This window comes from Euprymna scolopes, chromosome 3, assembly GCF_053919585.1.
Source record: "Euprymna scolopes isolate OS-2025 chromosome 3, ASM5391958v1, whole genome shotgun sequence".
NCBI lineage: Eukaryota > Metazoa > Mollusca > Cephalopoda > Sepiida > Sepiolidae > Euprymna > Euprymna scolopes.
In genome coordinates this window covers 20,302,344-20,328,537 of record NC_136484.1, presented here as the reverse complement: position 1 = coordinate 20,328,537, position 26,194 = coordinate 20,302,344, and the positions used below count along the sequence as shown (strand labels likewise).

Here is a 26,194-nt window from a genome sequence, read left to right as displayed (position 1 = left end):
AAAAAAAGAGAAAGAGAACGATCAAGAAAGACGAGATAACCTTCGAGATCTCAGGAGAGACGTTCTTGATCACGTGAGTGACGTCATGGCTGTAACGACGAGGAAATAAATGTTGTTGCAAAAAGCAAGTTAGGGTTATTTCCTATTCTTTGTCTTAATCTCTTTTGCAACTGAAACTGGACACAACGTTACATGAAGTCATCCATTGTATCATTCTTTCCGTGCAACACACGTCCTCAAATCAAGTCTAAGTGACTTTTCCTTGTATCTGAACTCCATGCGTGATCCAATTTTCTTCATAAGTTAGTGTTGAATATTTGTTATATTAAGCGATTTTCTCCTCATTGTTGAAGGTAACTTTGCAAAGTGTCAACTGAAAAATACCTTCATAGTGTTTTTGTTATCTTCCCTCCTGTGTATTCATTCTTTTTCGGACTGTTATTCTTATCGCCATAATTGTCGTTGTTTTACCACGTTTCGGCAAATTTGGATAGGAATGCTGAGTATTGTAACTGAATGTCCAGTAATTACTGCCTTCCATAGTCGTTATCTCACCACGTTTTGGCCAACTTATCCTCTGGCCTACTTTGAGTAGGATTGAAACCGCTATCTTCAGGCAGTGCTCACCTGGAATCTTAGAGACTCAATGTTTCTATCCATTGCACCATGGGCCCTGAAGGCTAATGGGAATACAGTTACAAGACTCAGTATTCCTATCCGGTCGTGGTTAATCACCTGAAGAAGGCCATAGGATGAGTTGGCCGAAACGTGGTGAAGAAACTATGAAGATAAGGACAACAGTTTGCAAAAGAATGGATACACAAATTATGAAGCCTCATCTCAAAGGATTTCAGAACAAAAAAATACGTCTTCCCTGACTTTTTCTTTTAATCTGTGCATTGAAGTAAAGAAAAGAATAATCATTTTCAAGTGATTCTTCCTTGTTTTCCCTTCTCGTTGCCCTCTATACTCCTTTAGTAATATGAATTAAAATTTTCAGAAAAAAAATATCTCAACTATTGATAATAATATCATTGTGTCCAGTATTATTTAATTGTCTTCTAAAATTGTGTAACTACAAAAATTTATTAAAAAGATTTTTATATTTTAGAAGGCTGCAGCAATGTGGTAAAAGAAGTGTGAACACTGGGAAGATTGAATAAAACTGAATAATAGACAAAAAGAAAAACCGAAAATAATATATCATATTTGTGAGTAATAATCTTCGGTGTTTGCGTATCTTTTAAACTTACGCATTTCAGGTGAAAACATTATTACCTGCTTACTTGTCATGTCGAAATTAGTATAAATTCCAAAAATTACGAAAACTGATCTAGTACAAAAATAATTACAAATAGAAATAAAATTTATCAATTTATCGAGTTTTATCATGTTTTAATGTGGAAGAGTTGTGCAACCAATTCAGTATGACAAGCTGGCCTATCTCTCTTGACTTAAATTAAGGATCCAACATTTTTAAACCAACACATTTCAGAAATATAATTGTGGATGATTTTTTGTTAAAAATACATTTACCACATCTTCTACTGGGTTATTTTTATGACACATAGGTACGTAATAATGTTTTCACCTGAAATGCGTTTGTTAAAAAGATCGCCAATGTACACAAGCACCTAATTTTCTTCCATCAATTACTATTTTCTTTTTCCTCAATTTACAGAGTGAAAACCGGTGCAGTCTTAATTTTTTTGACATATCGCTTCTTTATTATCACTCCCTATATACATATGTACAACATATGTAAGTGATGTGTCTGTGATATTAATTTATTATTAAACCATCATTGCAGGCCGGGTTGTTTGTTGCTTCATAGTTTCCTTAAGCTTTGACATTATCAATTTCGTTTTCCAAGTAACTATGTCGAAAGTATACTTCCCTAATTCTACATGATTCACATATGTTTTCTTCATGTTTGATTTATCTTTCTTTTTTTATTATTATTCCATTTTCACTCCAAACAAGGCACGTTACCACTTTGATGTAGGGGGCTACTATCGGGGACATAAGTTGCAGGAATACTATGTAGGGAGATGAGCAGCAAGATGTCTTTTCACATTGCACTTGAACTTCTGCATGTCAGTACAGTTGGGAAAGCAGGAACCCGGAAGGGAATTCCAATGTTTAGCAATTCTGGGAAAGAAACTATTGAAGTAGAAGGCTTTTTTACACCTAGGGATCTCTACTGTGTAGGGGTGGGATTTAACTGCTTGTCGGGTTTGTCGGGGGTATTTACGTTGTGGGGGCACAAGTGCTTGTAGTTCGTCAGAGTATTCACCATTAAAATACTTGTAGAACAGGCAGAGGGATGCAACATTTCGTCGATGGGACAGAAGTTGAATCTTGGATGACAGTTCAGGACTAATCAGGTTGGCGACTCTCTTTTAAACCTTGCCTAGGAGCGAGAGACTAGTAGCAGATGCACCACCCCTAATATGACAACAATACTCCATACATGGGCGAATGGTGGCCTTATAGAGATACAGGATACTTTCAGGCGTAAGTAATTTTCTAGCACAGTAGAGAGAGCCAACCTTCTTCACAGCGGCCTTGGCAATGCTCTTTAATTTTATTAAACTAATTTCAGTTTTATTGTTAACTAAGCATATACCTCTTTAGAAACTATACATTTGCGGACGCCTCTCTCCTCCATCATCTATGTGTGCATCAGTCGAAATCATAAGCATATTTTTCTTACAATAATTATGCAATCACTTCGAACAATATACACTTGCAGAGAATAAATGATCTATTTGAGCTGCACGGTGGCAATTTTCATGAACGTAAAAAGATGGAGACAGAAACAGAGAAAGAGAATCGTGTTATTAAAATATATTTAGCATATTTCCTCACTTAATAGCTTCTCCAAGAACTTCAAAATGCATAATAGAATTCCCTTGTCTCGTAATATACGATATCACGTCTACCTCTAATCATAGGTTTCCTGTTCTCATTTCCTTGATCTCTTCTGACCTTTTATTTAAATAATGTCCTGCATAATCGCTAATATGTAATAGCTATCGCATTTACTAGTCAACCTACCCACTCGAATATCTATATATTAATACGATAGCATGTGTGTTATTTTCTGTGTCACGCTTACATCCGGGTCGTTTAATTGTTACATGATTCCATTTCCTGTCATAAATAATTTTTCCAAGAATTCTTCATAAGTTTTGGTTTTGGTTTCGATTATAACTGATGGCACTCCCGTAATCTATTTTTTTTTATAGAAATAATTTTATTAAGAATTCTTCATAAGTGTTGTCTAGCAGGGTACACATTAAGACAATATATCAGAGAGTATAACACAGACGTCGTTTGTATAACGGCGTAAACGGCGCCGATGGTGGCGATACTTGTATTTGTGCATATTATTAATACGGAGGTGGGAGAGACATTTATAGAGTCTTTTAACCCATCAGAGGGGAGATACATTATTTATGATGATGGCGGAAGGGACAGATAATACTTGGAGGTAGTTATACAAAGTTAATTCACAGATGATAGATAAAAACACATTTCCCTTTCTTTGTTGGAATGAAGAAACGAAGACAAACAAGTTACAAATATAAATGATGATCCTTTTTATTCGTGCCAACTGATTGATTGATGAATCAGAAACTCAAGCTTTAACGATTACATTGTTGTATCTTCCTCTCTTCGCTTAAAGAGGGTTTCAGCTAACTCGACTCGACCCTCATCGACTCTGCTTTGCCTCTCACTAAGTCGCTCTCCAACTCTGTCTTCCTCTAACTGACGCGAACCCATTTCAATATATTGGAATTCCTCCTTCTTTATGACATCAAAGTATGCCTCGCCATGTGAAATTCATTCACGTGGATTTCACTTATGAAATTATCCAAACACACTTTTGACAAACAAATTAATTCCAAAACGAATTGTTTCATTTATAACCTATTTATGTCATCATTATTTCCCAACTGCATTGTTCATATCTAACTCTGACATAAATAATATTTAGTTATTTCCAAGAACAATGACAATCGTTCTACATTCCTAGAATTTAATATGTATTATTTTTTAGCTTTTCTTACTTGGTTCGATTCTAACCTTTTCCAAATATCATTTTCAAACTTATCTAGTTTGCTCTTTTAATTACTGGGGTCTGTCCCTTTTCATGTAACATTTAATTACTAGGGTCTGTCCCTTTTCATGTAACATAAGTTTTTGTTTCAGTTTCGATTATGGCTGAAGGAAATCAAGTTATATATATATATATATATATATATATATATATATATATATATATATATATATATATAACTACTTCATTTACTCACATAAAATTAATATACGAAAGTATAAATTTATGAGTAAACTTTAAGTATTTACTTCAAAAGTGCTCAATACGTAGGTAGAGCTAGTTAGTTAGTTAGTTATAAAATATATATGGCGATTAAGCTACACTGAATATTCCGCGTTTCATCCACTCTAGGATTCTTCAGGCTAAAAAGTTTATAGTAAACACGAACCTCTTTCTTTATATTTGTTTAAAAAAATTTTCCTACCAAACTCCTCTAAACGACGGCATTACGAATATGCATCCGTAACGTAATAGCTATTAGTTCATGTTTTAATTTTTAGCCTTACAGCAAATATGTCTTCATAGCTCAGGCATTAACGCCAAAGGAAAAAGTAAATTGTAAGCTAAACGTTTTGGTTTCGATTCTCTGTGGTGGCGCACGAGTCTTTTCTTTTTTTTTTAACTTTTTAAATTATTACTATATATTGGGGCCAATATAATATAATAATAAATACGAAATCTGCATTAATCAAAATATCATATTGAAGCATATTTTACAACCGAGCAATATCGGGCGTCCTGCTAGTATAATACATAAAGGAGTTAAGACACAAGCGTAATTACTAAGTAAATGATAACATTAATGTCTCATTACAATTGATAAAGAATATGCATTGCCGGGTGTGTGTGTGTGTGTGTGTGTGTGTGAGAGAGAGAGAGAGAGAGAGAGAGAGAGAGAGAGAGAGAGAGAGAGAGAGATAATAGATATGTAAATATTATTACATTTGATTGAGTCATTTTGGAATTATCTTGTGATTGTGACCAGAAGGCGCTTGATTGAATACAGAATTAAATGCTGTAAAAATCATATCAAGATGGCAACCAATTGGAGTAAGTCTAATTATTTCTAAATTCAGTCCTATATTCTGCAAATGTTTGGAATTAAATTATTTTATATTTACTTCTGACACAAGAGAATGCATTCTTCCGTCGTTCAGTATCATCATCATATCGTATATATCAGAAGATTCTATTGTTGGCATTGGTTTTTCCGATATTTTTCTAGTCAGAGTTAACTGTAGAAAGATATCAGGTACTTACGGGAGAGACCACTTGAAGGTTGCCAATATCTTAAGTGAAAATGATTTTTTGTGGCATGAATTTGATTCGAACTCAGGTCGTTAGTCTGTGTCGTTAACCACTGAACCACTGTCACCTACCTTTATTCAGGGCTGATGAGCCAAGAATAATTCTTGAACCAACACAGGAATAGGATCAAGAGAATTTCTTTATTTCTGGCTCTTGAGATAATAATGTAACTTTAATTAATTTAATTAATTACCACAGTACACATCTATAGTTGTCTTTTTTAAATTTCTGGAATTAAAACCAGTCAGATATTGAAGGTTAGCGTTAGGGTTAGAAAATCCTGAATATAAATAACTTCTGTATGGTGTTAATTGCCTTTTTTTAAAATTCATTATAAAATTGAATTGTAACGATAATTTAAAACATTGAATTGTAACGATAATTAAAAAAATTGAATTGTAACGATAATTTAAAAAATTGAATTGTAACGATGATTTAAAAAAATTGAATTGTAATGATAATTTTAAAAAATTCAATTGTAACGATGATTTAAAAAAATGAATTGTAACTGTTAAGTTTGCAGGTTGAAACAAGTAACGTAGAAAGCAATACAAATGACGACTCAACAAACAAAGGTAGATCAAATAAGAAGTGTATTAGGAAAAGGTATATTTACAGGATATTTACATAATGGTGTCAAATAAGAGAGTATTTGCTGGAGAAACATATCTGCTCTCGGCGGCCTTCGGTGGCTTCTGGTGAACACACACTCAGACTAACTGGGTCTTCCTATTTATGTGTAATTACTATCCACATATGCAAATGAATGTGTGCCACCACAACACCCTCCTCCCAAGATTTGAAGTCGCACAGATTTCAATATCTTTTTCTCTTGGGATTTAACATTAATGGTTCATTAAACTTTCTTTTTCTACCTGATCTTCGGGGTTCAGGTGTATATTGAGGCGGTTCCAAATTAAAGGATTCGTATATGATGTCCATGGTTTCCTCCTCTTCGACTGCTGATGTAAAATCATCATCTTGAATGTGGCGTTTTTTTATTTGGTTCAGGTGCCTTTTATGTATATTTTGTGGACCTTTAATCATGTATGTACAATCACCAATGCGTTTATCCACTACTCCACATTCCCAGTAAGAAGTGTTATTCCTGTAGCACTTGAAATATACTCGATCTCCCGAGTTATATTTCTTTCTTATCATGTGTAGCGTTTCGGACAATTGCCTGTCTTGGCAATAGTTTATCAAACGCTGATTTCACCTTTCTGGCAAACATTAAATCAGCTGGTGATATGTTTGACGGGGTATTAGGGTGCGGTCTTATCCTATATATTTGCAAAAATTGTTGCAAAGCTTTTTCCGTTGGTATCCCAATGGATTTTTTCAACGCTCGTTTTAACGTGTCCATGAACCTCTCCGCGAGGCCGTTCGTCTTAGATGATACGGCGGAGTAGTGATATGCTTTACTTGGAACGTGTCACAAAATTCCTTAAAGTCTGTGGATGTGAATTGAGTTCCATTGTCAGTGACCAGTGTGTCTGGTACACCAAATCGTGCAAATAACTCGTGTAGGAATCCTATTGAGTTGTTCGTTGTTGGATTCCTGCAACGCATTACCTCAGGCCATTTTGTATAACTATCTACTACAATTAAGTAGTAATTTTCTCCTACTGGACCAGTGAAGTCCATGTGGATTCTCGACTATGGGTGGTCGGTTTTCGGCCAAGGTTTGTGTACTATAGGTGAGGATTTTGCCGCTAACTGTCATCTTTCACATCTATTTATTGTTGTAGCTATGTCGACGTCTATGTTACGCCAGTATACGTAGCTTCTCATTAGAGACTTCATCGGATTTATCCCCGGATGTCCTGTGTGGAAGTCTCTCAAAATCCTCTTCTGCAACGTTTTAGGTATTACTACTCTCTCGCTATATAATAACACATCGTTACATATGGAAAAAATTTCCTGAACCTTTTTGTCATTTATAATTTTTTCTTTTATATCATTTATATATTCATCTTTATCGGCTTCTCTTTTAATGTCCGACAATGTTACTGGTAGTTCTTTAATGATGTTCGCTACCATATTTTTCACTTCAACGTTTGTTCGAATTGCTGCAATCACTGATTCTTCCAAATTATGTTTCTGTGGTATCAGTCTTGAAAGTCCATCCGCATGGCAAATCTTTTTCGATGCTAGATGTTGTATCTGGAAATCGTAATTCAGTAGGATCGTACCCCAGCGCAGCAATCTATTTGCAGTGTATACAGGCAATCCTTTTTTTGATCCATAGATTGTGACTAATGGTTTATGGTCGGTTTCAAGCATGAATTGTCTACCATATAAATATCGGTGGAATTTAGTCACTGTAAAGATTATACTCAACGCTTCTTTTTCAATCTGTGAATACGCCTTCTCTGTTGGAAGCAGCGTTCTTGAAGCGTAAGCTATCGGCTTTCTAGATCCATTAGGCATGATATGTTGAATGCATGCTCCTATGCCGTAGGAACTAGCGTCACTAGCGACGACTATATTTAATTTTGTGTCATAGTGAGTTAGAAATAATTCAGATGTTAGTGCGCTCTTTATTTTGTCAAAAGCGGTTTGACATTCTTGCGTCCAGTTCCAAGGTGTGTCCTTTTTTAGCAGCTCATTTAAGGGAGCTCGCAAATTATGCATTCCTTCAATAAAAGATTGGTAATAATTTGCGAGTCCTAAGAAACTCTGCAAGGTTGTTACGTTATTAGGTGTTGGTATGTTTTTTATTGCCGCATATCTTTCTGGGTCTGGACGTCGCCCATGTTTATTTATTATATGTCCAAGATACTTAATTTCGCTCATACAAAAGTCGCATTTATTTTCTTTTACTTTAAACCCGAATTCTTGTATTCGAGTGAATACTTGTTTTAAATGCTCCTTATGTTCTTCTAGGGATTTGCTCCTGATAACAATGTCGTCCAGGTATGCACATGCGCACTCAATACCACTTAGCATGGTGTCCATCGCTTGTTGAAAAATGGCAGGCGCTACTTTGATGCCAAAGGGCAACCGGTTGTATTTGTACAATCCCTTATGCGTGTTGATGCATAGTATTTTTGAGCAATTCTCCTCGACCGGTATTTGTAAATACGCGTCGCTCAAGTCTATCTTGGAGAAGATATTACCACCATTCAACTTTGTGAATATTTCCTCTGGGCTTGGTAGAGGGTAATGGTATTCTTGTAATATGGAGTTTAGACCTGTCGAAAAGTCTGCGCACACTCTGATTTCATCATTCTTTTTCTTTGCATATACGGTGGGGGCTGCCCAGTCACTATGTTTTATTTTTGATAGTATTCCTGTCTGATCCAATCTGTCTAATCCTTTATTAATCTTTTCCAACCCAGCGAACGGAACGTTTCGCTTTCTTCTAAAAATTGGGCTGGTGTTTTCTTTAAGTTCAAACGAGGCCTTAAATTTATTGCAACGACCTAATTTAGTCATAAATACATCAGGGAATAATTTTTTTAAGTCCTCTTTTATATTTTCTGTTGTTGGAGTAGTACATTCTATTTTTTTACAGAATGTATTAATTGGCTTATCCCAGAGTCCAAATTTCTCAATTAAATCTATTTCAAACAGGTTTTCGCTATTTTTCAATACGAACATTTTTAATTTCTTCGTAATCCCTTTCAATTTTATCGGAAGGATAACTTCTCCTTCAAATTTTATCTCACCACCAGTTACCGTCCGAGCTGATTTACTTGTTTTCATCATGGTTGGTTTACCCAACTTTTTCCATGTATTCAAATTTATTATAGAAATATCGGATCCTGAATCCAGTTGTCATTTTATTGGCGGTTTAAATATTTCCACTTTTATGTATTTTCGCCGATTTTTGTCTAATTTTTCATTTGATTTTGTTTGCTGTACTCTCTTTCTGGTGAAATCTTTATATCTGCAACAATCGCTTTTGTGTCCGACTTTCTTGCAAATGTAGCATTTTTTCTTCTTATAAGGGCAATCCGATTCCCAATATCTTTTTGCGCATCTCTTACAGTTATATCTAGGAAGAGACTTGTTATATTCTTTACTATAATTATAATTATTATATTTGGAATATCTCGTTCCGTTTTGACTGCTTTTATTTGTATAGTTCTTGGTTAGTGTGTATGGTTTTCTAACCTTTCTTACATATGCCACTCCGGATTCTTCTATCTTTTTTAATCCATTTTTAGTGTAATGGCCCTTTCACAATCCTCTGCTAATTTCTGAAGTGTTAAATCTTGCTCAGATTCCAGCTTAGACAACACTCGTCTGCGTATTTCTGCATTTTTCGTGGAGACTAACCCTTGTGCGAAGATTAGGCATTTGAAATCTTCTACTGTTAGTTCCGCTAGCTTAAAATTATCACAGTTTTTATTGACAACTGATGCGTATGTCAAATAAACTTGGTTGTCCATCTTCCTTAGATTCATACACAACCATCTCTTATGAAAAAGAGATATATTCGGATTAAATAATTCTTTTAGTAATTTTACAGCTTCCATGAAATCTAATTCCGTAGTTTTTTTTAGGTAGTATATAATCTACGAACTGGCTGTGTTCTCTTACACCCAACTTCCTGAGTAAAAGGCTCACTCTCTGGCTATTTGGCCAACTTTTGCAGTCCAGTCGAAAGACATCCTCGTATCTTGTATAGTATGCTTCAAAAGTCTTTTCTTCCTCCGGCACATAATTAAATGTGTCCATGCTATTAAATATAGTTGTATGCGAGAAATTAGTACTGTCGACATTTTCTCGATTAGTCTTTAATAGTTCCAGTGTTTTAGCAAAACGTTCATTTTGCCTTTCTTCATATTCAAATTGTAATTTCTTCTGCCTTTCTTCTTGTTCAAGTTGTAATTTCTTCTGCCTTTCTTCTTGTTCAAGTTGTAATTTCTTCTACCTTTCTTCTTGTTCCATTTGCCATTTCAATAATTTCTCCTCTCTACGTGCATCTAGCTCGGATTGCGCCTTTTGTTGCGTCTGCAAAAATTGCATTAACATTCTAGATAAATCTTCCAATTTTTTTGTATCCTTCAGTAGCAGTAATGCAGTTACGAAGAAAAATTGTACAATTTCACATGCAACACAATATCCGTACCATATAAAATGGATTGTGTTACAAAAATAAATTGTTCATAGTTCCTGTTTTCAATAGTAATATCGCTGCTCGAATAATATTTTCTCACTTCGCTAGCGAGTCAAGCTCATCCAACCACAACATAAGAACTGAGGCTTTTGCTGAAACCACAAAATACGATTTACTCTTCCGTTTTAGGCATTTCCTAATAAATAACAGCCGAACTTAAGTACAACTCTTTCCATAGAAAAAAAAGAAGTTTTTTCAACTCGAGTCACAATTGAAAAAAATAAAATGTATGGACTACATTTAAATTTTTTTTTTTTTGCATGACGTTTTACTGTCTTATATCCGTTATCCAGTGACAACTTTAGTTTAAAAATAATCTTTCCTTGATTTTAGCTTAACTGTGGTATTTTTTTTTTTTTTTAAATACCGAAGAGAAAAATTTGGTTTACCAAAAAGTCTTTAGTTGGTATTTACAGCAATTTAGGAAATCCACTGGTGAACTTTTTTTTTTCTTCGTATGTTACTTCCTTGTAATTTAGTATTATGAATCTGTTCTTCGTAATTTAGTAATACGAATCTGTTTGTCGTTTTACAAAAATTCACTTTTACAGTTTGTTATTTTTTTTTAAGATGGATTCCACGGGAAACGGCGTAAATCGTCGCTTTTTTTTTTTTTTTTTGTCACGTTCGAGTTTTTTTTTTTCTTTGAGACTGCAATTAAAGGTTTTGGTTTGTCTCTTTTTTTCTGACTAGTATTTTAGTAAATAAAATACTATTAATCGAGGTTACATTTTTTTTTTAACCTGAATGTAGTTTTTGTTCTTGGAATTTGGGAAACAACCGTTTCTTTTTTTAATGTTGTACTTCGAGAGGAAAATATTTTACAGTTTTCCAATGTTCGCTGAAAATGATAGACAGACATACAATTTTTATCTTTTATATATAGTTTAGAAAATTTATTTTCTTTGTCATTAAGCAGTGTTGGGCGAGTGGGGAGGTTAACCTGGTGTCAATATACATAAGCTTTTTTTCCTGTATCCATCATCATCATCATCATCATCATCATCATCATCATCATCATAGTAGTAGTAGTAGTAGTAGTAGTAGTAGTCGTCATCGTCAACATCATCGTAGTAGTCGTCATCGTCAACATAACTTTTGCCTGCCCTTTTACCATCATATTAGCATTGGCGATGACAGTTCAAGATAGAGGAGGGAATTTGATTTGCTGATTGAAATGGCACCCTACTTCATTTCAGGGCTATTCTCGATTTTGAAGGCAAAAGGTATGGTACTACCCAATCAAACAAAGATGGGGGTTGGGGGCACTAGGTGAATATGATAGCTACAAATACTTGGGAATTCTGGAAGCAAACACCATCAAAGCAACAGAAATGAAAGAGAAAATGGAAAGAAATAGCTCAGAAGAACAACAAAACTATTCGAAACTAAGCTATATGGTAGAAACCTAATCAAAGGTATAAACACATGGGCAGTGTCACTAGTAAAATACTCTGGACCGTTTATGGGTTGAACCAAAGAAGAACTGAGGAATCTCGACCAGAAGACCAGGAAACTCATGACAATGCACAATGCACTACACCCAAAGGATGATACTGAATGACTCTATGTAAAAAGGAAAGATGGGGGAAGAGGGCTGGTTTGTATAGAAGACTGTGTGAATAACAACAACAACAACAACAACAACAACAACAACAAAAGAATTAGAAAAGCACATAATGCAGAACACCGACAGAAGAAACAAACAAAACAGAAAAAAAAAAAAAAACAGACGAGGAATAAGACAAGGAAAGAAAAATGGGCAGAGAAACAACTCTACGGACGATTCATAAGAATTACAAAAATGAGACTGACGAAAACACTTGGAAATGACTACAAAAAGGAAATCTAAACAGGGAAACTGAATCCCTAATAACAGCCGCTCAAAATAACACGATTAGAACCAACCACATCAAAGCAAGAAGCAACAAGTCACAAGAAAACAATAACTGCAGACTCTGTGGATAAAGGGACGAAACAATAAACCATATAATTAATGAATGCAGCAAGCTAGCCCAAAAAGAATATAAAATAAACACGATCAAGTGGGGAAAACAGTACACTGACAATTATGCAGACGATTACATCTTGAACATCCAGACAAATGGTACAAGCACAAACCAGCAGCAGTGCTGAAAAATACAAGTCACAAGATCCTATGAGACATGGATATACAAACAGATAAACCCATCCAAGCAAGAACACTGAATGTCATACACGTTAACAAGAAGGAAAAGTTCTGCTAGATTGTAGATTTTGCCATTCTAGCAGCCCACAAAGTGAAGATCAAGGAAAGAGAAGTGGAGCAAATACATGGAACTGGTCAGAGAGCTCAAAGTGATCTGGAAAATGAAGAAAGTCAAGATAACCCCACTAATAGTGGAACAATGCCAAAAAACTTTGAAAAAAGAACGGAAGAGATTGGAATCAGAGGTATGGCTGAGAAGATATAACGTATAACAATAATGAAAACTGTAGAAATATTAAGGAAAACCCTTGAATGCAGAGACTAAGACTACAATTGAACTACAGACACAGAAACTGATACAGATGTAAAATGCAAAGAAACATTAAATATAATGAATACTGGACCGGTATAATTGTAAGTTACCTCCTGTGCCCCTGCCTTGTGTCCTTATTTTTTTATGTGGTATATGTTACCATAAACTGGCACCACATCAAATAAGTAAAGAGGGTCAAGGAGGATGGAAAGACCGAGTGTTGCATTGTTATCTCTAATAAAGGGGATCCTGTGATCGTCTAATCAGAGTTAACGTTGTGTGTGATCGTCTAGTAGTTCTTTCTATTAAATGATATGTTCATATGCTTTTGGGTGTGTGTGTGTGTGCAACATGTCATGTATTTTCGGACATACCTTCTGCGTCGTCGATGTTGGTCCATCTGGAAACATCTTGTCTTGGAGGGAGACTGGTACCTGTTTTGGGGGACGAAGATTCATTTCACTCCAAGACAAGGAATTGGTTTTATAGTTTTTTTATTTCACTTTTCAGGTGTCTTGCAGAAGGATGGAAAGCGAAACTCTGGCTTGTGTGGTTCTGTTCTACACACGTAAGCGTCATCCCCCCCCGTTGAAGGAGAGGAGACAACGGTGAAGCCATTCGTCCTCTTCTAAGTCTAAACCAAATCTCAACGATTCAGCTAACCTGATCACGTGACTCACACGCAATCCGATCAGCTGACCCTGACTTCCGGTCAACGTGTCTCAATATAATTTACACATCTCTCTCTCTCTCTCTCTCTCTCTCTCTCTCTCTCTCTCGTCATTTTATAACACGAGGAGAGAAAGCACTAGCCGGACCTCCGCTAGATAAGTGCAGGAGAACTGGGATCTTGGGGAGGCTTACCAACAAAATTCCGGTGAAGACCAATGATCGCTGCCAACGAGAAATCAATGGTAAGCAGCTGTTGCGATAATGCAAAGGTTATCGATAGTGGTGGAGAGTACTGGAAATCTGAGGAGACTTATTGTCACTCAAACTCCATATAACACCACAAGTTCTTCTGAAAGAGAAATCTTTGATTACTTGTGTGACTACTCCTAGTAAAATAATAAAAAAACGGGGAAAGTTAAAATAAAAAAAATTATTAAAGTAAGCAGATGACTAAAGATTTAAAATCCAAAGCCCTTTAAAAGAAAAATGAAGAATTGTCTCTGAGAAAATTTTTCTTGGGGAGTTCTTTTGAAGGAAAGAGGAAAAAATAAGAAACAGAATTTTGGGACAAGAAAAACCAAGAACTTTTAACCTTTATGAAGGTTTTGTTTAAAAAAAGAAATTAGTTCGAAGTGACCTGTTCAAAGGAAAAATATATCGAAGATAGATAGATAGATAGATAGATAGATAGAGAGAGAGAGAGAGAGAGAGAGAGAGAGAGAGAGAGAGAGAGAGAAAGAGAGGGTGAGAGGGGGGAGAGAGATTTGAAGAATTAGTCTTGAGAAAGACAATTTTTATTGTATATTTATTTCCTAACATTTATTTTCACCTATTTTTCAAGTGAACCTGGTTTTTTTTTTTTATTTATTTATTTATTTTTTTTGGTAGGAAATCATTATCAGTTTTCGTTTTATCTTCCTTTTCTATTGTCGTTTGAGTGATGATAATTATTGGTGTAACTATTTATTAGAACTGTTGTTACTCGAAACCATAATCATTTTTTGAACAATTGTCTCTTATGTAAGTATCCATTTTTTTTTATGTATTCATGCTCAAACTGATTGATTATTTTATTGAGCTTTATGTTTTTTTTTTATTGTTGCATTTGGTTAACGAAGTTGAGAAACAAAAGCAGCAACACCTCATATTTTTAAATATTAATAAACCTGTATTAGAATTTATTATTTACTTCTTTTTATGTGTTGGTTGTTTCCGACTTTTTTTTTTTTTTTTTTTTTGTATTTGTTGTTATCTCAAAACGAATTTTGATAATTGTTGCGGAGCCGGCCGTCCGGGGACTATCGACCCAACAACTAACAAGATAGACACGGGCAAAGGTAAACGGCAAAAAGGCAAAGAAGAATGACAGACACGACTCCCCCCCCCCCCGCAATATAATGATCCTAAAAATATATCAATAACACTATTTCTACCTACCGAGTGTTGCCTGGATGCCGTGAAGTTATTTCATTTCTATTTGTTTGCATGCTTTTTAAAACTTAAATTTTTCAGCTTTCATCATATTCTTCAATTTAAAATGAGTTATCTCTCTTACTGATTTTTTTTTTTAGGTGATCATTTGAAAATGTTTCATATTAGCAATTGTCTGAGATGAACTAAATAATATTTTAAAAAAAATTATAGCAAAATATTTATATTGCTCGATACGACAGTAACACATAAAAATTTGCTGGTTATAAGCAAAATTTGATCTTAAAATCCGACATATCAACTTTATATGTTAGAACGTGTTCGATTTTGATAATGGTTTTAATGCTGAACTATTCTTGGAAAATTGATTTTTAATGGATTTCAGTTCCACAGAATTCGCTCTCTTTTCTTTTCGGGATTTTCCATTCTCTGTCAATCACTGGGAGAAAAAAAAAGGGGGGGGGGAATTGAAAACCCTTTTCATTTCTTGGCATCGAATGTTTTCATGAGATTTCCAAGAATGGTTTCAGGAGATTCGAATTAGAGAAATTATTCTGCGACATTTTTACCATTTTATTTTTGTTTCGTTTGTTCAAATTTTCAAAGACTCGTGTTCACCTTTTTATTTCATTGGAGAAATCGAAGAAAGGTGAAGTCAATGACTCCCTACCCCCATATTTAACGGAACATGATGCAGTCTCTAAACAACACATTATTGGTTTTGTGTTCAACATTTGAACCTTGACATTATTAATAGAAATAAACATGAGGAAATCCATTATCATGAACATCACACGAGTGTTAGTAGTAGTAATAATAATAATAATAATAATAATAATAATAATGATAATGATAATAATAAAAGCAGTGGTGGGATTTGCATAGGGGACGAGTGAATGGTTGATGAAGGTTGTTCAAACACAAATGCTTAGTCATCTTAAAATTAAAAGCACATTTAGTGATAGCGTTAATGTTCAAGATAGTTCTGTACTGAGTTCATTTTTATTGAGTTTGATGGGTTTTGCATAAGGGACACGCGAGTGTTTGGTGAAGGTTGTTCCAGCAATGTACAGAAATGCTCAAATCATGGTAGAATTAACAGCACATTTAGTGACAGCATTAATGTTCAAATGGGGTACATCAGAGTTCTTATTTACCTGCCTCCCCATGAGAGCAGAGTTAGCCACAAGGTCGGTTTTTAATGTGGGAAATATCCAGCACCCCCAAAAGGGGCACTCTAAAAAGGAATAAACATTGTCTCAGTCATGAAAGGTTTTTCCTCCACTGACCGAGAACAGAAAAGGCAATATGCAGCATCATAACAGATACTACACCATGATCTTGTTTATATAGTTTATTGCATGAAATTTACAAAATGAGTTATAATACAAAAAATAAAAAAAATGACATACAAGAAACTTAGCCATTGTGATCAGAGTTTTCTGTTGAGAAGGCGTTGCATGAGAGACAAGTGAGTGTTTAGTGAAGGTGGTGTAAGCACAAGGGTACAGAAATGATTAAAGTCGTGTTAGAATTAACAACATGTTTAGTGACAGCTTTTATGCTTAAATGTAAGTACGTCATAAATAAATGTACTGAGTTCGTGGCTTTACAATTGTGTCGCAGAAGCATTGTCCACGAACTTTTGTATGGGCTGTCTGGAAAAAATACTAACATTTACCCATCAGTAATTTTGGCATTTTTGTACGATAATTATTTTTGTATGATAATTATTTTTTATTTTTTTCTTTGTATTTATCATGTTACTGGAAAATTCTTTTGTTCTTTTTTTTTTTAAATTTCTTTAAAAATATTTTAGATTTTAGAGTTGGGTATCACTTTCCTATATAATATATTATGGTAAAATGGTCTATCATTTTCTGACTACCACTAATTTAACCAATTGATCACTTTTTGATATAAACTGAATTTACAATTTAACAATGATCTCTCTCTCTCTCTCTCTCTCTCTCTCTCTCTCTCTCTCTCTCTCTCTCTCTCTCTCTCTCTGTATATATATTGGTTATCTCCTCTATGGTCTTGCCAGACAACTAATATTAGTAATGGGACAATATTTTTCTCGATTCCAATATAATTACTGATTCCATACTAAGTTCCCGATTCTAATACAATTACCGATTCTGATTCTTTGTAAATCTCTAAATATTGAACTATGCAGTTGTCATTTTCTCTCAAATAGCATAAAAAATACATGTTAAATGTGCAAATATTTTCTCCAAAAAAAAAAAGCAAATACACTGGGGAGTAATCTATTGATTTTAGTTTTACTGGTATTTTAAAATCAATAAGTATTTATTATTTTATTATTACTACGAGCAACAAACGCAAATATAAAAAGGTAGTTAAAGGAATCGTTTTTGGCATCTGGAAATAGACAGAATTTTTTCCCATCCCGATACCAATTTCAAAACTTCAAAAAGTTCCGAAGTTCAGATTTTTCTGCTTCCTGATTCTGATTAATCGTCCCAACACTAATATATATATATATATATATATATATATATATATATATATATATATATATATATATATATATTACAATAGAAAAAGGCGAGCATGATAAGTAATATTGTTAAGCTTAAACATGGAAAAGTAAATTTATAACTTAAAATATTGCAGCATTAAGAATTGATTATTTAATGTTATAAATTGAATTTTTTTTAAAAATTCTTAATGCTGCAATATTTTAAGTTATTATATTATTATATTTTTTACTAGAATATCTCGTCCTTTTCTTTTCCAGTTTTAACAACTACTCCTTTACTTTTCCATGTTTAAGCTTAACCATATTACTTTTCATGCTCGCATTTTTCTATTGTAATCCATAGTTTTTCTAGGCTTCTAGTAAATTCACTTGTTCTTTGTTTAATTTTAGTCTTATTTTTTTGCCTCCCCCCTAAACATAACATACACATATGTAATAACAATGTACGCCACTCGTCTGCTTTCAATAAAATCCTCCCAATTATCTCCCTTTCATTCTTTCATTCTCTCTGTTTCACTTATTACTTCTCTTTTCGCAAGAACGGTGAATTGGTAGCAACAGCAGTCGCTGAAGCAACGTGGTTTCTATGGAAACCAGTCATAAAAACGTCACTCACCTCCTTACGTTTTTTACGATTTTGAACATCAGTAAATTCATCATAACTTTTGTTTTACTGAACGAAAATTAAAAATTTGTTTTCTCAATAGAGTTGCGAAGGTGATCTATAAACTGTAATAATTGTTTGCAATTTGGTCAAAAAATGAGTGAGCGGTGAAGCTTTAAAGCGGTTCTAAATGACTAAAACTGCCACTTGAACATATATTCAAACACTACCGTGCTTGAATGATGTATATATATATATATATATATATATATATATATATATATATATATATATATATATATATATATATAGAGAGAGAGAGAGAGAGAGAGAGAGAGAGAGATTCTTAGAAATTGTGTGAACAAATGAAGTAAATAAAATCAAAATATATTAATTCCAGAAAAAAGGTTTTCTCTAATAATTGTGACTGCTGACGTCACATTAATTGGTTTGAAACTTGCTGTTTGTAGCTTGTAACAAATCTAACATATTCTAGTATATGGTGTTAGCATAAAAAACACACACGTGGTAATTAGAGATCAAAACTACTGACTCGTGTGTTCAATTTAGTTTTCTTTTCTTTTAAACGTCAAAACGTCTCATGAAAAAAAAGATGCTCAGCATCAAGTTGCGTCTGCTTTACAACGGTTTTCAGTATATTTTTACAGAATTTTAATATCTTTTTTTACTTTCATCCATTTACTAAGTTTAATGGCACACATACATGCACTACACACACAGACACACAACACACACACATACATTATATATCTTAAGTAAACAAATTTACGACACAATCATTTACATACATTCTAAGAATTTAACATAAACCACATATTCGCTTTTACTGATATCCTACAATAACAAGTATTCATAAATAAGCATTATATATGTGTGTGTGTGTGTGTGTGTGTGTGTGTGTGTGTGTGTGTGTGTGTGTGTGTGTGTGTGTGTGTGTGTGTGTATTGAGTAAAAAGATCAATAATTGTGAATTAAAAATCAGTTTCAAAAAGAAAAAAAACAAACAAAATCAACTCCAGTGTACGATCGTTTTGGAAACAATATTCATTTTTATTAAAATTGACAATAATTATTGACGATAATCGACAAAGGTTTTGTCTTGGAACATAATCTCCTCATCAGCAAAAAATACAGGAGGGAAGGAGAAGTTTAAGACACCAAAATAAAACTAACATTTTAGTCCTAAGTAAGGCGGATATTCCTGGAAATATTTAAAAACATAAGAACGAAGTTATTAATTTTATGTTGATAAAGAAAATAGAAAAGTAGGAATAAAATTAAGAGAAAATTTTTTTTTTTATAATAAAAAAATACCTTATTGAGCACCATTAGAAAATTTGTTTTCAGTTCAGTCATTATATCTTTGGGCATGCTGCTGTAGGAGTGTCAGAATTCGCCATTAAAAAAAGAGCGATTAAATAGACTCGCTACCTTTCGAAGCTTATAACAATATGAATAATGCTATCTAAACCCTAATATTTTTTCAATAAAAGGAGCAAAAACCAAACTTTAAAATTATAAAAGGTTTTATCGAAAAATATACACTATTTTTTTAAATCGGTTTTCTTTAAGAAAGATTTCACGAAATTCAGCAAAATTTAACTTAATCTAAAAATAATAAATATATATAAATTCAAAAAAATCACTTATCTATATAAAATACTAATCAATGGATGCTTCCTTTCTTCATTTATCATTTATATTTTATATTCCATGTATTTTTTAAATAAAAGAATTTTTATTAACAACTATTTGAAACGACCGCCATTACATAAGAATTGTTACGGTGTTAGCGAAGCGGTGTTTCTTCCTTTTTTTGAAATACGGATGGATAGGACATAAAAACAACACATACGCGTTAGCCGTCTAGCCTGAAGAAATATGTGTCACCATAGTTAAAAATAATCACATTTTATTCATCAGTTTTTGACTAAAAAAAAAAAACACTGATTTTTTTTATTTTTTCAAAGAAATACGTGAGTTTTTGATTTAATATATTTTATTTCTTCTTTATGGAGTGTTTTTTTTTAATATCTAAAAAAACATTGAATGAAATAGAAAAAATATCATAATTCTACGGAATTTTCTGGACAATATAACAAGATTATAAGGTTTCACTTAAAAAACAAACAGTAAAAACATTTAACATATTAAAGAAAAAAGGTTTTAAACTTTGGATTTACAAGTAAATTTGTAAATAACTCTTCTTTTTTGTTTTAAATTAGCTTATTTTATTTATTGATCTTTTATCTTCAATTTGTGATATATAAATTTGAGGTGAGAAAATTAATTATTTTCATTTGAATAGATATTTCAAACAGGTATGGCCTGTAGAGTTAAGTTTTACTGGTAGTTTAAAATCAATAAATATCCATCGTTTCATCATTGATACGAGCCATGAAAAAATAAATGTTAAACAAAAACCAAGTCATAAAACCGATAAAAAAGAATCGTTTTGGGCATCGGAAAATAGGCACAAATTTTTCCAATTTCAATACTGATTCCCATATCCTCAAAATTCCGATTTTTATCGCTTCCCGATTCCGAATATCGTCCCAACACTAATATATATATATATATATATATATATATATATATATATATACATATACATATATATATATATATATATATATATATAATTTTTTACTACAATAATCATTAAATACCTACAGACACTAGTGTTTACTCCTTTCGAGAATCATCAGTGCAGGGTGTCATGATTAACACCGGTGAATAGATCCGAACCCGGCAACAGAAGCCATCTTTGGCTTCATTTAGCAAGGACCCAATCCATTCGGCCACTGTTAACCATGAGAAATACTGTTGAAATTTAAACATTTATTTTCTAAATGTTCATTAACGTCTGTCAGAGTGATCTAATCATTATATGATGATCTGCACATAAGAGCTAAATCGACCGACTTTTTATTTCAACTGAAAGTGCTCAACGATAAGTTTTTTTAAAGGGGTTGACATTATTATTTACTATAATAATTTTTAAATACATACGGACAGTAGTGGTTCATCCTTTCGAAAATCATCAGTGCAGGGTGTCACGATTAACACTGGTCAATAGATCTGAACCCATCAACAGAAGCCATCTCTAGCTTCATTAGCAAGAACCCAATACATTCGGCTATAGTATATATATATATATATATATATATATATATATATATATATATATATATATATATATATATATATATATATATATATACTAGGATAAGAATAGGAAATTGGATCAAATGTTTGTAACATGTCTTCTTCCTAAGATTAAGGGTGGTGGTGTTTGATCAACACTGCTGGGGAGCCATGATGTAATATACTGTTTTGTTTTTAAATCCCCAAAACAGTGTTTCATGGTTTTGTTTTTAAATCCCCGAAACAGTGTTTCATGGTAAACAACTGATGATCCCTTGAAAAATAAATTATTGGTATTATAGTAAATTCGAGAGCGAGTTAACGCAGTGATTGCAGGTGATTAAATGACTTACTGACTAGATGGTTTTCTAATGAATGATAAAAAAAATATTTTTTTGTATAGTTTTAAAGGTTAAAAACTTCAAAGACTATATATATATATATATATATATATATATATATATATATATATATATATAAAGACTATATATATATAATATATATATAAAGACTATATATATATATACATATGTATATATATATATATGTATATATATATATATATATATATATATATATATATTGTGTACAGAAAGTTGTTAGATGAGACAAATCATTGGTACCGTCGGTTTCAAGCCCGATAATAAGGACCGTTTAAGGTATCCTTATCAAGCTCTCTTCAGCCAATATTCGTCAAGAGAGCTTGATAAGGATACCTTAAACGGTCCTTATTATCGGGCTTGAAACTGACGGTACCAATGATTTGTCTCATCTAACAACTTTCTGTACACAAAATATAAATACGCTCTTACATTTCGGATTTTCCTTTTAATTGAGCACTCTGCTGGATTTCTTTTTTCAAAAAAACTAATCATATATATATATATATATATATATATATATATATATATATATATATATATAATACGATTCCGATGAATTACCGATTCTGAACTAAATTCCCGATTTCGATACAATTACCGATTCCGATTCTTTATAAATCTCTAAATATTTAACTATAAAGTTAGTATTTCGTCCCGATTACTGTAAAACACACATTAAATGTTCATATATTTTCTCAGACGTAAAAACTTGTGGGGAGATGATCTATAGATTTTAGTTTTACTGGTAGTTTACAATCAATAAATATTTATTATTTATTATTACTACGAAAAGTGGAAGATTTTGCTTTAAAGAAAATCAAATAAAAAGAAGATAATTTAAGGAAATGTTTTTGGCATTGTAAAATAGACACCCATTTTTCTATTTCCGACACGAATTCCGATACCCCCCCACCAATTTTTTTGATTCCCGATTCTGATTCTGATTAATCTTCCCAACACAAATATATATATATACACTAGCAAAAGTACCCGGCGTTGACTGGGTTCAAAAACAGCCTACAGAAAATGGACTCTGATTTATGAAAGTACGATAGGTTATGAAAAGGAAGGGTTGTATAGAGATAGCTTCGAATTTGGGGGTATCAAAACCAAAGCAAAATGTGATGAAAGTAAAAATAAAATAGATAAACCCCATAATTTATTATACCATACCTGTTCACACTGAAACACTTATCATAATCGTCTGTGGATCTATATTAAAAAAACCTTGTTAAACTTTGTGACATATTTCCATTCTATGGAGGTCAAGCGCGAACGAACACCCCATAATTTTATTATACCATATATCTTCAAACTGAAACATAATTATCAAAGTATACTTACGCAGATAGATATGAAAAGTCTTTATTAAAGTTTGTGCCTATTTCCATTCAATGGAGGCCAGGCGCGAACGCAGACTCCACAATTTTATTATACCATCCCTATTTAAGTTAAAACATAGTTATCAAAGTATTATTATGTACATCTATATCAAAAACACTTGTAAAAGTTTTTTTTTTAATTTTTTAATTTCCATACTTTGTGGACCAGGCGTGAACGCAGACCCCACAATTTTAATTTTTTTCATGCCAGATCAAACATACCCATTCCTGTGTCTTTATACATCTTCTATCATTATATGTGATCAGTTTTCTATTATAGTCAACCATATAGGAGCCTATTCGTGACTAGGCACACACACAGACGTTCAGCTTTATATTATAGATACATATATAGATATAAAATTGAAAATGGCACTAATCCTACGCAGGTGTAACGATTTAACCAACTTCCTCTTAAGGAGAAAATTCCATCGGAGTATGAAATTCACAAGCAGTCCTAAGTTGTATGTATGACAACGTTAGGTTTTTGTTATTCTTGCAGGGAGGTCCTCCTATGTACAGCGCCTGGAATTCCTAAATTGGTTACCCATCTGGTACTGACCAGGCTCAACATTGCTTAACTTTAGTGATCTAACGAGAACCGGTGTGCTAACGTGATGTTGGCACATTTATATATATCATTCGACCTATCACCTGAAGATCTTAGAGACTATTCACGTTCGCTTGAAGAGGGAAGTTCTCTTAGATTTGAATGTGATCAGTCTCTACGCGATATCATACCTATCGTTATTTAAGGCATATAGTGTATCCCGTTTTTTTTTTGTTGTTGCTTTTTCTAATACACTATATTTTTTTTTTAAACGTATCGTCTCCCATTTTACTCGATTTTATAAATAAAAAAGGAAATCCCTCGATCCAGCTCATGAAAAGTGAGGACAAAACCGGTCAGCTGGCTTCCTCCATTTATTTTAGTTTTTTCCTCTCATTTCCTACTTATAATCATAAACATCAAAACGAATCTTCCTGCCATGATTGCAATAATATATATATATATATATATATATATATATATATATATATATATATATATATATATATACTAGTATGGGTGCCCGGCGTTGCCCGTGTGTTTGGAGGTGTATGTTGAGCAAAAAAAAAAAAAAAAATGGTAGTAGGAAGGTAGTAGGAAGGCAGGCTCGAACCCGTACCACATAGGAGGAAAAGAACCAAACTAGAAGTGACGTAGGTTTGAATTAAGGCTAGACAATCGAAAAAGGGGATAACTTTCGAAAATATCGGCGAAAAAAGCGACTCCTTCCTGTAGAAAAGTGCCCGGTTGAGGGTGAAGAAATTAATGTTTTTAGTCAATTTTTCGGTATTTGTTGTCTGAAGAGTCGAGCTTCAAAACGATACTGATCTTGTGAAAATCCGTTGCCTCTGTCGAAAGTTTTAGGCAGACATGCAAACATGCATACATACATTTATATATTGGTAGCTCAAATTTTCGACCCAAACCGATTAAAAAGCTTGCCCTATCTCTGAATACCCTTTATGTAAAATTTCAAATGTTTAGACCAGAAATTGTCTGAGTAATTTGGTAGAGACCACAGAGGTAAATTTGTTTTACTTTGAACCCTATTGTGACCCCTTAACATTTATTGTTTTAGGCTCAAATCAAGTTATTAAGTTAGATCCATATCCAAAGAACCTATATCTAAAATTTCATGTGTTTAGACCCAAAATTGGTGGAGGAGTTGTGTAGAGTTCTCAAAAGACAAATCGTTGAACTTTGATTCCTTTAACAGCCGAATTTCTGGCCAAAAACGGATTACAAAGATTTTCCCAAATCTCAGTACCCTGTATATCAAATTTCGAGTTTGTAAACTGAAAATTGACAGAGTTATTGCGTAGGGAAATCTACAGAGACACACATACACTTTCACTTTATAGATATATAGATAGATTAAATTACTATTACTCTCAACTACAAACTTATTTACTCTTAATTCATTATTAATCTCAAATCCAAAATTATTTGCTATTAATTTACTATTGCTCTAAACACCAAGCTTATTTATTACTTTCATTTCTGCCCGACTTTGCTCGGGTCTTATGTTCCTAACTTGCGCTATCTCTGAATACCCTTTATGTAAAATTTCAAATGTTTAGACCAGAAATTGGCTGAGTAATTTGGTAGAGACCACAGAGAACAATTTCTTTTAATTTTGATCCCAATTTTGATCCCTGAACATTTATTTTTGGAGGCTCTAATCAAATTAATATTTTGATCCATGTCCAAGCAATCTACATTTAATATTTCGTGTGTTTAAACCCCAAATTGACGGAGGAGTTTGGTTGAGTTTTCAAAGATCAAATCGTCGAACTTTGACCCCTCGACAGCCAAATTTCTTGCCGCAAAACCGAGTAAAAAGATTTTCCCAAATCTTATTATCCCTTATGTCAAATCTCGAGTCACTAAACCGAAAATTGACAGAGTTATTTGGTAGGGAAATGTACAGTGACACACATAGAGACACAGACAGACCTTTTCACTTTTATAGATAGATTGATAGATAGATAGATATATCGATAGATAGAGTAATTCACTATTATTTTCAAATCCAAACTTATTTGCTATTAATCTCAAACCCAAAATTATTTGCTATTAATTTACTATTGTTCCCAAATCCAAACTTATTTACTTATAATTCACTATTAATCTTAAACCCAATATTATTTGCTATTTATTTACTATTTTCCCAACTCCAAACGTATTTACTATTAATTTATTATTAATCTCAAACACATAATTATTTGCTATTAATTTATTTATTGTTCTTAACTCTAAACTTATTTACTTATAATTCACTATTAATCTTAAACCCAAGATTATTTGTTACTTATTTACCATTACTCTAAACTCTAAACTTAATTACTCTTTATTCATTGTTAATCTCAAACCCAAAATTATTTCCTATTAATTTACTCTCAAAACCAACCTTATTTACTACTTGCATTTCT

General features: G+C 32.9%; 1 protein-coding gene across 2 annotated transcripts in view; it reads left to right on the top strand.

Moving 5' to 3' along the window:
- The window catches only part of LOC145253353 (uncharacterized), a 692,561-nt gene that overhangs the window by 32,256 nt on the left and 634,111 nt on the right, over positions 1-26,194 (top strand). The gene's annotated exons all lie outside the window — the stretch shown is intronic.